Source organism: Pinus tabuliformis, chromosome 8 (genome assembly GCF_031772625.1).
Source record: "Pinus tabuliformis cultivar Carrire ecotype Pingquan chromosome 8, CPIR1, whole genome shotgun sequence".
In the NCBI taxonomy this organism is placed as follows: Eukaryota; Viridiplantae; Streptophyta; class Pinopsida; order Pinales; family Pinaceae; genus Pinus; species Pinus tabuliformis.
Window position 1 is genome coordinate 439,375,188 of NC_142294.1, and position 13,610 is coordinate 439,388,797.

Sequence of the window (13,610 nt, forward strand, 5' to 3'; positions counted from 1 at the left end):
AACTACATTTTCCAATTGTAGACATATATAGCCAGGCTGATTAATAAGTCAATAACACCATAAATATTTAGTGTTCTGTTTCTTTATTGTTGTGTTGTTAATCTGCAGCTAAGAGAGAATCACGTTGGTGGATTAGGATTGTTGAAAGTGACATTCTTCTGATTCTGATTCTTGAAAGCGACATTCTTCTTGATGCAGACTTCATCGTGTGGTTTGTATACACTAAGACGAGTTACTCATTATTCATTCGAGAACAGTATCAGATATTCGACAACTGCCTCACTGTTTATAAGAACACACCAGGTCGTGGTATCCAAGGCAAACTGCATTCCTCGCCCCTTGAAAGAAAACGTCAATTGGAATGCCCCTCTGAGCCCATCGTGTGTCCCGTCCTCTCACAGCCCTGTATTTCATACAGTTTTTTTCCTTAGAATCCCGCTGATTTTACTGCCTAGCAGATCATTTGGAGGAAGTGGGTACTATGTTTTAGTCTTCATTTCTAAAATTTGCTATTGAGTTTAGTATGTTTTTAAGAATTTTACTGTGCTTTTAATACAATTTGGTACATTGGTTCCTTTAGTTAGATGTTTATATTGAAGTTGCTCATTGGGTTCTACGTTTTGGTAGAATTCTCTAGAAACTCCCCACCTATCTATGTGCTCAGGTAGCATCTCAAACATTTGGGGATTTTCATTGTTTTCTATAATTCTATTGGATTTTCATTGTTTTCTATAATTCTATTGGATGTAAGTTTGTTCGTTTGTTTGTTACATGAATATACTATGATTGAAAGGTTGGTAAACATACCTTAAACTTTGCGTTTGAACTTTGTCCTTGAAGGCGTCGGTTCCAGAGATAAAGAAATATGGGTAGTCAATCGGCTTCTTCCAGCGATACTGTAACAAAGTGGACTTCGCAGCAAAACAAAGTGTTTGAGAACGCCTTGGCTATCTACGACAAAGACACTCCTGACCGTTGGCACAATGTGGCTGCTATGGTTGGTGGGAAAACCCCACAGGAAGTGAAAAAGCATTATGAGATTCTGTTAGAGGACTTGAATCGTATCGAAACAGACCAGATTCCTTTACCCAACTACAAATCTTCGGGGTCTAGCAACCGCAGTAATTCTGTCGAAGAGGAGCGCAGGCAAGCTAAAAATATCTTAGTTCTTTACAAGCTTGTAACTTTTCGATTATTAGATAGTAACTTCTCTAAAGTTCGATTGGTTAGTTTTTATTAGTTCAATTAAAGTTTTTCAAATATAATTTGGAGTAATTTGGAGTAATTTCATGATACATTATCTTTGAAAAAGGAGTAATTTGGAGTAATTTCATGATATAAAGGAGTAATTTGGCATGCTGGCACTGCATTGGCAATATACCGGAGCTCACAAGCGTACGGGTCGATTCCGGGAATCGACCCGCCGCCGGTCAGGCGGCGCGGGGGTGGCGCTGCGCACCGCAGCGCCACCCCCGCGCCGCCCGACCGGCGGCGGGTCGATTCCCGGAATCGACCCGTACGCTTGTGAGCTCTAGTTTATTTCCCTCGACTACAACTAGACAGACTCCTTCAAAGAATACAACTCAGAAAAATGAAAACCAGCAGCGTGGAGCATACATCCTCGATAAAATCCCACAAAAAGATAATATAGTCTCGAATGTTATAAAAATCAATTTAATGATTTAATTTAAGAATGGGTTATTTATATTGCGGGATTCACTGGAATGGTAGTTTGAATTGCTTATTTATTCAACTCTTAAGCATACCAGGTCAACAACGTACACAGTCTCAATAAGTCGCACGCCCTCCTTTCCGTGAGAAGGGAAACCCTTCCACCAACAGTTCCAGCAAGAAAGTCACTGACGTTCTTACACCGTTCACATCATGCCAAAATAACTAGCGCAAAACACACATGATATCACTGTGAGACAATAAATCTGGAAACCAAATAAACTGTATGTTAATAATTATCTCAAACAATAATGTACAATGTTAATGGGTTTTTCTCCAAATTACTCCTTTTATATATATATATATATATCTTAACTTTAAAGATATCATGAAATGAGAGGGATACAGTTCCTCAATTAAACACTTTTTTAAATTTGAAAGTATTTGCTCTCTAAGAAATTTGGTTTCTCTCAGCATATATTAAGCTTGAAATTAAAATGAATCTTTAATTACATTTATAATAAAATATATCTTTTAGAAAATAAAAAATCTAAGTCTTATGCCAAAAAAATTATTAGAATGAATCCCAACTAATGCCATATTAACACTATAAATCAAAATCTTTTCTTTTACTTCAAAACATATAACATTTTCCACAAAAATAACCATTAAAATATACATCAACCAAAAAAATATTTATATAAAAAATAAATACATACCAATTTAAAAAAAATTACACTATCTCATTATTACTCTGCAAACAAATTATAATATCACAACAAATTTACACTATCTCATTATTACTATGTAAACAAATTATAATATCACAACCACCCAAAGTAGTAATTTCTAACCCTCTCCTTGTATATGTTAAAAGGATATAAATAGAAGCCTCTTACGGAAACGTACCACTATTTTATATTCATTTCTTAAATCAATTTTTTATCTTTAGTAAGGTCAGTTTTAAGTATGGATTCATTTAAACTTTTGATTTACGAAAACGGATGAATCAAATTTATTGAATGGAAATATATCAATTCTATGGTTAGAATGAAAAAAATATGCATGTTGGAAAAATTATTTTTAGGATTGTAATCTTTCAAAAGTCTTTTGCCTTAAGTTATATCTCTCTATCGCATGTGTGAGGAATAGAGCTACTGAGTGCACCCTTTACTTATTCGAAATCATCTTGTTGGTAATTGGTTCAGAAAAATGTTTTTTTGGTAATTTTTCATGGGTGCTTTTGAGGCAACCTATCTTATGGGTGTTTTTCTCATATTCTAGTTACCAATTAAGAATAACTTTTACTACACAAACATGGTTTCCATTGTCATGTATATCATCTATTCGCCCGAAAATTCCTTCGCCACAAAGTTATGCATTTGAATCTAAGACATAGTTTATAATAATGTGATTCCAAACCATGGTTGTTGCAAGTACTATTGTGTCGAGCACACACATGCTCGTGGGAAAAGGTTCTCCATTTTTTGTATTTCATGATCCTTTTATATAGATAGGCCTTGCACAATGTATCAAACGTTGGAAAATATGATATCATTGATAGCAGAATAAAAGAGAATATTAGATGTGCTAAGAATCTAGCTATTCAATTTCACATCATGATTATAATAATAGATTTAAACTGCTTCTAAGATTGTATTATTGATTTTTAATTTATAAAATTATTTTTTCAATTTGGTTTGGTGAAATAAAGAAACAAATAGTTCTATCTAATAGCATGTTTGTTACCTAATTGACTTTTCAAGTGTTAGTCTTGGAAAGGGATTTAGAGAATTAGTTATCAAATTTTGCAAATTATTTTCCTATATCAAATAATAAAAGAAATAGCAAAACCAATCCATGGTATGACAAAGAGTATAAAAGTGCGAGGAGAGCAATTAAGGAAGCTGTTGATGAATCTCTTAAAATGGACAAGATAAAAATATATAAAGCTCTAACTAAAAGGAAAAAGAGGCAATACATTCGTAAAAGACAAGGGAATCTCTTACACCTCTCTAAGCTAGCTCCTAAGAAATTTTGGAGGCAAATTCTGACTAGGAAGACTAAAGAGGTGTCTCACCTCCATTCTTGGAATAAGAAGAAGGATTCAGGGGAAGTTGCTAGGGGGATGCATGAGAGAATTCAAATAGGAGGATTCTCATAGATATGATTGCGCTTAGTTAAAAAACAACCGTGCATATTCATTGAACCCTTATGCTTTGGAACAATACAAATATTAGGATTGGATAAGTTCTTTAGTGATGCATACGCCCTTTGGTTGGAAGTCCTCACATGTATAGTGTATTTCAAGACCATATTACACTTCATGGACTCTTAAAGACTATTGTAATATATTGTATTTTATTATATGATACTGTGAAGGATGCCTCTTAGGTCAGCAATGGTCCAAGTAGCATGTTTTTGAAAAATTAATTGTATATATTAAATTTGTTATTTATTATGTGAATGTTTGAGCAACGATATCTATATTTGGTCGAGCTCTATTATGTTGTCTGTACTCCAATTATATATAGTTAGCATTATGGTTTTGATGAAAATTTTAAGGTGACGTTAGGTTGCCCTCGCATCCCCGACTACAGGTTTCGAGGGTGGACGTCAGCTTGTATGTGCGATACAACGGATAGAGAGACAGTACACGACAGAGAGACTCGGCAAAGTGAAAAGACGCAGACATTCTCCATTGACGGGCAGCTTGAGTTTTACCAATTCCACGCATCAAATGACGATCCACATTACCAATTCCACGCGGCGGCACCCCCGGGCCGCCCCACCCCACCGGACCGGCGGTGGGTCGATTCCAGTATCAACACTTTCGTTCTGAAGCTATATTTTGCAGGAAAATTTCGTAGAAAATTTCGTAGTCACTGCCATTTTTAAAACACCCGCAAAATTGACACCTAAAAAAAAAATCATTATTCCAGTATCAACACTTTTTTTCTGAAGCTATATTTTGCAGGAAAATTTCGTAGAAAATTTCGTAGTCACTGCCATTTTTAAAACAGCCGCAAAATTGACACCTAAAAAAAAAAAACATCGTTCCAGTATACACACTTTTCGTTTTGAGCACTGTTTTTGTGGTTTTTTTGGGGTTTTTGGGCCAGAGTTCTCGTTTTGAGTTTATAGTTCCCGTTTCAAAGTTTACATTGTTCTAAACTGCACTTCGCGAAGAACCCTGTGCTACTCCCTCTTCGTTACTCAAAGGAGGTAAAATCAGGGGGCTATATTCAAAGCCCTTTCTTCCTTCGTTCCTGTAATTCTTTACACTTCGCGTAGCTCCGAACATCAAGGTAGCTGCATAACCCGTTTTTCGCACAATAACATCTTAATCCAAGTGTTTAAAGACTTCAAGTACTTACCTCGCGGACCTTTGAAAAAACATCACTCTGATTCGTTGTAACTGACTGAGGTGTCGACCATTAATTCAGTCACAAATCCTCCTATGATACAATCGAGCCAACGATCGACAACGCGGGCGATCTTATCCTCAGAAGCTTCCAGTTTTTGTACTAGCTCTGGAGTCCAGACAATATGACCATCAAGCCTCCACCTTCCTTGGCTATCCGCTAGCTTCATGATCCACTCGTATAACTCAACTGGAAAGGAACAGAAAAAGGTCTCATGGATTTCTATATACAGGTACCTGTCTAGCCACTGTTCCTTTGTCAGTCGTGGGTTTCTATTCTCCTGCGCCACAAATTCGTGGATATTTCTATCCAACCAGCCCTTGATCTCTTTCTTAGCTGGATTCCAATGATACGACATCACACATCTCTCATGAAAATTCCGGTCCTGATGACAGAGCCATTTTTTGGCCTTGTGGGCCCTGACCCAGGTTCAACGTTAGTTAGCCAAACAAATCCCTACACTATTGGCCCCTTTGGCATTACCCCACGGAGCACGGACCGAAGTCTCACCCGAAGCAGTATGGGGGGATGCTGGAACCAAGTTTCCACACCCTAAGATGGTCATGATGTCGGTTTATACCCTCTGCCCCTACTTTAGCGCAGGTCGCTAAGCCTTAGGGCTCTGTCAGTCTACCTTTTATTCCGCCCTTCAGTACCTCTGCAAAGGTGTACGATTAACCTTCACGCAACCCTAACCTGTGGTCTAGGTACTTTCGTGCAGCTATGACAATGTATTGTATAGGTTCCCAAGTTATCTCAAGTGTTTTACTTATCTTACTAATCAATCACATTTAGCGCCGCGTAAACTGATATCCTTACTTGCGTTCAATTAACCGATACAATCACATATATTTTCACATCAAATAAACATTGTAAATTAAACCCAAAACGCAATATAATCAGATGCATTAACAGGAGCTAAATACACAATAATTGCATAATAATTCTCTTCATCGATATCTTCCATTTTAATACAGACTCTATCCGCCCTGTGCACACAGCTGTAGGGGTTCATGCACTCAGCTGCGAACTTCCACCCTAGGCCTCTGCGCGCTCAACTGCAAAGCCTCTACCTATGCTAAGACCTGAGAAATCTTAGACTTCTCCACTCTACTTCACTAATTTCTTCCTTACTTAACAATTAACTACTTAGAGCTTACTTACTTAGCTCCTTTTTATACAATCCCATGGTCCGCGGACCATGGGTGGATCTTTACAGCCGACTTGACACTTTACAAAATAAGGGCGGAGAACCCTTTATGACTCTTGACACCTTCGCGCTCTGCGACCACAAAATGCAGAGACTTTACAACTTTATTACAAAAATATCCCAAAACATGGGCTTTTGGCCCCAAAACTACTCTTGGGGGAACCTATTCCCAAAACAAGCTCTCTCGTATATTTGAAATTTATTGTTTTGGTTCTTAGTATTTTTATTTACTTCATTGTTCATGTACTTTGAATTGGATGAATAATCAATCTAACAAAGAATCGGAGATTCAAAACTCTATCTAACTAATCATTCTAAATTAAATTGAGGGCCACACTCTGGCCAACTCATCGTTACAAGTGCATTTAAGAGCCAAAATTCTACCTAGCTCATCATACAATTGAAATTGAGAGTTGAAATCTACCCAAGTGGAATTAATGGCCAAAACTCTACCCAACAATGTATTAATTTGAAATTGAAGGTCGATTTCACCTAGCAAGTTTATCCAAGCAAGTTATGTCAAGGCTCTAGCAGTTTTAATGAGAAAAGAATCATGTATTGAAGAATTTGTTGTAGCGGTTTTAAAGAAACAATGAGGAACTTTGGCATTCACTAGTTCTAATGACGTGGTGTTGTAGATATATGTTTTCTCCTTAAAGGGGAATCAAACCCCAAACCTCGTGGTCATGGGATTTAAGAGTGTTGGGTCTATATGAGGAAAGAAAACTAGCCCTCCAAACTAGCTAGAAACCACAAGATATTCCTCAGACTATCCAAGAAATTAAGGATGAACCAAACAAGTACCAAAGAGCTATATGTGAAGTGAGAGGGGAAATATGGCACAGGATTTGGAAAATGATATGGTAAATTCGATTTCTAATTGGTGTTGCTTATATTAATGAAGGAATAGTTATTCAAAGCTACAAGAAGACTTTTATTGTGGGTTAGCACAAAGTAGAGATTTATATGGGGTTTGTGTAAGTTAAGATACAAAGTTAAGATCAATGCATGCTCACACACACACATAGATATACACCCCTACACCACCATTTAACCAACAAAGCCCAATACCCAACTAACCATTCAACTAACAGACAACGAACATGGCATAAGATTTTTCAGTACAAATGTCATAAGAGTTTCCAATACCAATTTATTTAACTTTATACAACAAATAACAAGTAAATATGAAAAAATATCGAGCCTTATACACCATCAACAACTAAAGTTGATGATAAACTAGAAGTGGAAGTAGGATGCTATAGTAGAGAAAAGTTCCTATGAAAATCAAACAAAAATGTGAAGCCAATCATAAACATGAGCAGGGGCTCTGTGATAAGCCAAAGTACATAATTCTATCTCGATGCTTAAATCCCTTCCCTATAACTTGTTTAAGAATTAAGGATTCCAAAACAATTAAAACATTAATTTATCAATGTTCACACATTAGATTATAAGAATTTAATCATTGACCTCACCCTCAAGCACTTACTTGTATTGTATATATTGTGTTGATTTAAGCACAATTAAACAGAGACATCCATTCACACTTATAAGACCCCTAGAATCAAATGATATTTTTGATAGTAAAATCATCTTCTAATCTTTGAAAATCAATGAGATAAGAAAACCCATAAGCAATATTCTTGTTGAAAATAGCAACAGAAACGTTAAAACTAGAATCCAGAAATTCCAATTTAATTTGTCCTTGAATTAAATTGTGAATTAAAATTGTAATTATTTTCTCATAGCAACTTGTAGTAGTTAACTAAGTTAAGTTGACTTAGTTAATTTAGGAATTTTGAGTTGGAAGTCTTTTGGAATTCATGTAAGTGTTCTCCCTAATTTTTACGGGTAAAGGATGAGTTTAATTATGAGTTGTAATTAGATAACTTGGTTTACTGAGTTATGTTTAGTTAAATTAGTTCCAAACTATTTGTGGAACTAATATAGAGTTAACAGTCAGTTGGTTCACTAGTGCATCCACAAGTGTCACTCTAGTTAACTGAAGATTCCCTCATTAGAAACTCACGCAGGTCGATTCAGAGAAAGACCCAGTTGAGACTAGAGTGTAGGGGCAGTGTACTATCAGTTGTATGATTTAATGAGTTGTAAATATCATGCATGCAATCAAAGAAGGACCTAATTTTGGATTGCATAGTTATGGATGAGGAATTTCCCTTTAAATACGGGCTAATTCTCTTAGGAATTATGTGAAGAATTAGAAGCTTGGAGGCTTGGAAATTTGGCTAAGTATTGGCCAAATGAAGTCATCAGGCAGAGGATAGGAAATACTTGTGCAGGTTAAGTTCAAGGTTGAGTAGAGCATATTGTATTTATCCAAATTCTTTGACCAAGGGTGCAAGGAAATAGGGGCTTGGAGAGAAGCAAAAGAGGCTAGATATTGTCTTGAGCTTGTTTGTGAGATGGGAAATTGATCATACTGAGTGTTGGGATTGTTCTTGTGAGAACAAGCATTGTATTATCATCTTGGATTTCTGATTAATGCAATACAGATAGTGGGGTTTTGAATTGTGGCTTTCCCCGGATACTTATTGTGTTATGTGCCATTGATTTATGTTCCTCTTGTCGATTACTATATTCATTGATCTTTATGGGCTTCCATTGTAAAGAGTAGAAGTAGATTCTTGTCCTATGCTTTAGTACATTGCATGAGCTTGTGAATCTACAGGAAATTTTACATGGTATCAGAGAAGGATTTTTTTTGGGCTGTGAGTTTGCAGAGCAGATATGAAATTTTTTGTGAAAAAAATTCAAAAATAAATAGAAGATCTAGATTCCTTGCAGAAAAATACCCAAATTGAAAAAAAAATCTGTTGAATCAAAGTTCTGATGAGGGAGATATTGCTGATTTAAAATCAACTCTTTTTCTAGAAAATTTTGTGATGGTGGGACAGATTAAACAGATTGGTGTACTAGCCAAGAACCTGTATGCACTTGAGGTACAAGATGTATGCAAAGGCTTGAGGAGCAAGGAAAAGGTTATAGACTTATTGGTTTAGAGAGAGAGTAAATTACCCTTCAACATGCATCCCCAAAATAAGTAGTCTCAGAAGCAGCTTCAGGAAGTTGTGGAGCAACCACAACTAGAGAGGCTGAGAGGAGACCGAGTGGATGAATCCACTCATGCAGAGACCTCTAGTAGGGGGAAATTTTGAGCCAAGTGGGTTGAGGGATCACATGCATCCATACCTCCAGATGTGAGGTGGGGCAATGTGAAGTGATAGTCCCAAGAGGGCTGAAATTGGACAGGGTCCATTGAGAGGTTTTATCTCATGGATCGTACCTTGCTACAAGAACCCAAAGTACGCAGTACCAGGAGGAATCAGTGGTGATTGATGTAGTCAGAGATCAAAGTGACAAAGGCTAGAGTAGTCAGATATTGAAGAGTGCAGAGAAGGGTTGACAACAGTGTAGAAAGAAAGAGTCAGCAGAAGCGCAGAGTTTTCAGTCGACAGAGGCAATAGCAGTCAGAGACGTTGATGACATATGCATCATACTGATTCAAGTTGGATGTTTTTTGTTTCTGTAGTAGTTGTAGTAACAAAACTAGAGAGAAGTGTTTTATGCAGAACATTCCAAAGGTTCAGGATTGGGATCGAGTTGAATTCCTTTATTGTTGAGAGGGAGTGTTGAAAATAGAAACAAGAAATGTTAGAACTAGAATCCAGAAATTCCAATCTAATTTGTCCTTGAATTAAATTATGAATTAAAATTGTAATTATTTTCTCATAGCAACTTGTAATAGTTAACTAAGTTAAGTTGACTTAGTTAACTTAGGAATTTTGAGTTGGAAGTCATGTAAGTGTTCTCCCTAAGTTTTACGGGTCAAGGATGAATTTAATTGTGAGTTGTGATTAGATAACTCATTTTACTGAGTTATGTTCAGTTAAATTAGTTCCAAACTATTTGTGGAACTAATAGAGAGTTAACAGTCACTTGGTGCACTAGAGCATCCACAAGTGGCACTCTAGTTAAGTGAAGACTCCCTCATCAAAAACTCATTCATGTTGATTCAGAGAAAGACCCAATTGAGACTAAAGTGTAGGGACAGTGTACTATGATTTGTATGATTTACTGAGTTGTAAATATCATGCATACAATCAGAGAAGGACCTAATTTTGGATTGCGCAGTTATGGATGAGGAATTTGCCTTTAAATACAGGCTAATTCTCTTAGGAATTGTGCAAAGAATTAGAAGCTTGGAGGCTTGGAAATTTGGCTAAGTATTGACCAAATGAAGTCATCAGACAAAGGACAGGAAATACTTGTGCAGGTTAAGCTCAAGGTTGAGCAGAGCATATTGTATTCATCCAAATTATTTAACCAATGGCGCAAGGAAATAGGGGCTTGGAGTGTAGCAGAAGAGAATAGAGACTAGCTCGAGCTTGCTTATGAGTTGGGAGATTGATCATACTGAGTGTTGGGATTGTTCTTGTGAGAACGAGCATTGTATTATCATCTTGGATTTCTAATTTAATGCAATACAAATAGTGGGGTTTTGAGTTGTGGCTTTCTCTGGATACTTATTTTGTTATGTGTCATTGATTTATCTTCCCCTTGTCGATTATTGTTTTCATCGATGTTTATGGGCTTCCGTTGTAAAGAGTAGAATTAGATTCTTGTCCTATGCTTTAGTACATTGCATGAGCTTGTGAATCTATAGGAAATTATACAATTCGTGAGCATGGACTCATTGAAATCCACATTTCCTATAGCAATTGCATCGATGGAGAATCTCTAAACCCTCGATTAAATGAATTCTTAGCCACCGTCTCACATCACATATTTGTCATGACTCTCATTATAATCAATTCATATTTTCCCTTCTCTCGCAGGTACTGTTCGAGATCGGCGTCATAGAATCTATTGTAAGTGTGTTTATGAACACATTTTTGAATCACCCTTTTGTTGAGCTACATTCAAATGTGAATTCATTTAACCTTATGTTTTAATTACAACAATAGCATGTGTTGATGTGCTTTAAGTTGAGGGGATCGAGCCTTGGGCATTAACTTAGACTCCAAAGTGTCATTGTGAATGACACTATTCCAACACAATTCTTGCATCCCATAGTCAGAAGGGTATTTATCATAGTGACAAATGTAGACAACAAGGTGTTATAGGCTCAACAGGACTCAATCATGTGATGAATCACGAGGAGAATGGGAGTAGTTATTTCCTTGAAGTATTACGCATCAAATTTTCATTCAAGGGAAGCAGACAAAAATAAGGTTCTGTGATTGGTTGGGTTGAACAGTGCCTACCCACCCCAACCCGGCACAACTCAACTCGTACAACAACTCAATTCATAGTTGATATGTTAAATATTATCGAAGTAAAGACATTGCAGTAGGATAATGTAACTAGAACCTCTCAATAATCATCTTTCAACATTGCATGAGAGATGTAAGAACTTATGCCTATCAATAGTTCTAATAATAGTCGAGGGTGCATGTAAGGACTAGTAAAAGGTGATTAGGAAGCGCAATGAGCGACAAAGAATAAAATTCAAAGCTAGTGTTTAGCAATGGTTAGGAAAGGTGATGCATGTAGTATAGGTGGAGGATGAATGTAGCCTATCAGTACTAATCAGATGCCACTCTTAGAAACAATTTCTACATTTTTATTGAGTATATCACATTGAGCCAAGAGGCTCATTCTACAGCCCAGTATGAGGGGGATGTGTAAGTTTGTTCATCCATCCATTCGTTGAGTTGACACATGCCCCTTCAAAATAAAAATAAAAATACTACGCACTAAATAGAATAATAATGTCAGCTATAATAAAAAAAATGAATATGTTGTAAAGTAATTAGAAGTTAAAAAAAATTGTGTCAGTAAGATGTTTAAACCTTAACATTTAAATAAACTATTTGAAGATCTATGTTAACTAATTTATGTCAATATCAACTTCATGTATATCTATATATAGAAGAAAAAAAAATGTTAAAATAAAATATTTTAATGTTGTATATAAAAAAATATTCAATGTGGGTGATAAATAAAATATTTTAATATGAATTAATATTGACATATACTTACAAATATATTAATAATAAAAAAGCCATTTTAATTTTCCCAGATAAAATGTCTCGATGTACATGTTATGTAAAATATTTTAATGTCAACTATGTATATACTATATATCATTTTTAAAAAGTTACATATATATCATGAAAAAAAAAAAGAATATGGTTGAAAAATTTATTTGGTCCTATATATACTCTATATACCATTCAAAAAAACAATTTAAACAATAAAAAATTACACATTGTATTTTGCACTCTAAATAAGTTTGCACGCGAAGAATTTTGATCCCTCTCGACTCGTGTTAGATGCATAGTTTAAGATGGATCTACGTTGGATCCAGTTTAATATTTTTCCCTCCTTTCAGTGTGGAATACGTATCCCATGATCTTGGTCTTATTTTTGTCTTTATAACGTCGTTCCATTTACATGGAAAATTAACCCAAGGCTATTGCAACAATGATGTTTTAAGAAAACAAAATTTTCAAAGGATTTTTGTATCAAGCTAGAGCAAAGGATGAGTCGTCAAACTAGACAATGATAAATAAGCTAAACTAAGAAAAAATGTGATGTTGCAAAGTGGTCCTTTTAAATCTAAATGCATTGTTTTGTAGCGAAAAATGCTGAGGATGGACCTTCCACTTAAAAATGCTACATGGATGACAATTTCAGATGTATCAAAGCATGGTAGCAATGTTGATGAACTCACAAAAAAAACCCATGAAGAAGTCTTTTGTTCCTTGGTATTCTAATACAACTGCACCCTTAATAAATATTTTTTTGTTGTTTTTTTCATAGGCATGAGTATTTTTGGGTACATACACAAATAGAGGAATTTGTATAAATTCATTATGCACCCATAACCTCCTCCATCTCAGATAATGAGCCAACGAATGAAAATTTACTTGTTTAGAATGTATTTAGGGGTGTACATTGCATATTAGAATTGTAGTGTTTTTGATGTTGATTTTAAAAAGTGGTAATTCTACACCAAGCCCTTTTTTCAAAAACCTTTTTTTTTATTTTATTTTTTTTCTAATGTATGAAATGTAAATAATTATTTTGTAAATTTGATAATTTTTTAGGTGGTCTTTTTCTTCATATTTTCTTGTTTTTATTTTAAGTTTAATTTTTTTGTAGTAAGGATTTTATTTGCTGCATATTTAAAGAAAAAGGTCGATATTTCGAATTTTCGATATTCTACATATTTATACAGTGTTAATTAATTTTTCAATCCACATGAAATAATTGTT

General features: G+C 35.4%; 2 pseudogenes; one reads left to right on the forward strand and one right to left on the reverse strand.

The window, feature by feature from the left end:
• Positions 1-865: 865 nt before the first annotated feature.
• On the forward strand, positions 866-1,240 carry LOC149235941 (protein RADIALIS-like 3 pseudogene; annotated as a pseudogene).
• A 6,633-nt stretch (positions 1,241-7,873) lies between these two features.
• The window catches only part of LOC149235942 (nicotinamidase 2-like), a 53,968-nt pseudogene continuing 48,231 nt past the window's right edge, over positions 7,874-13,610 (reverse strand).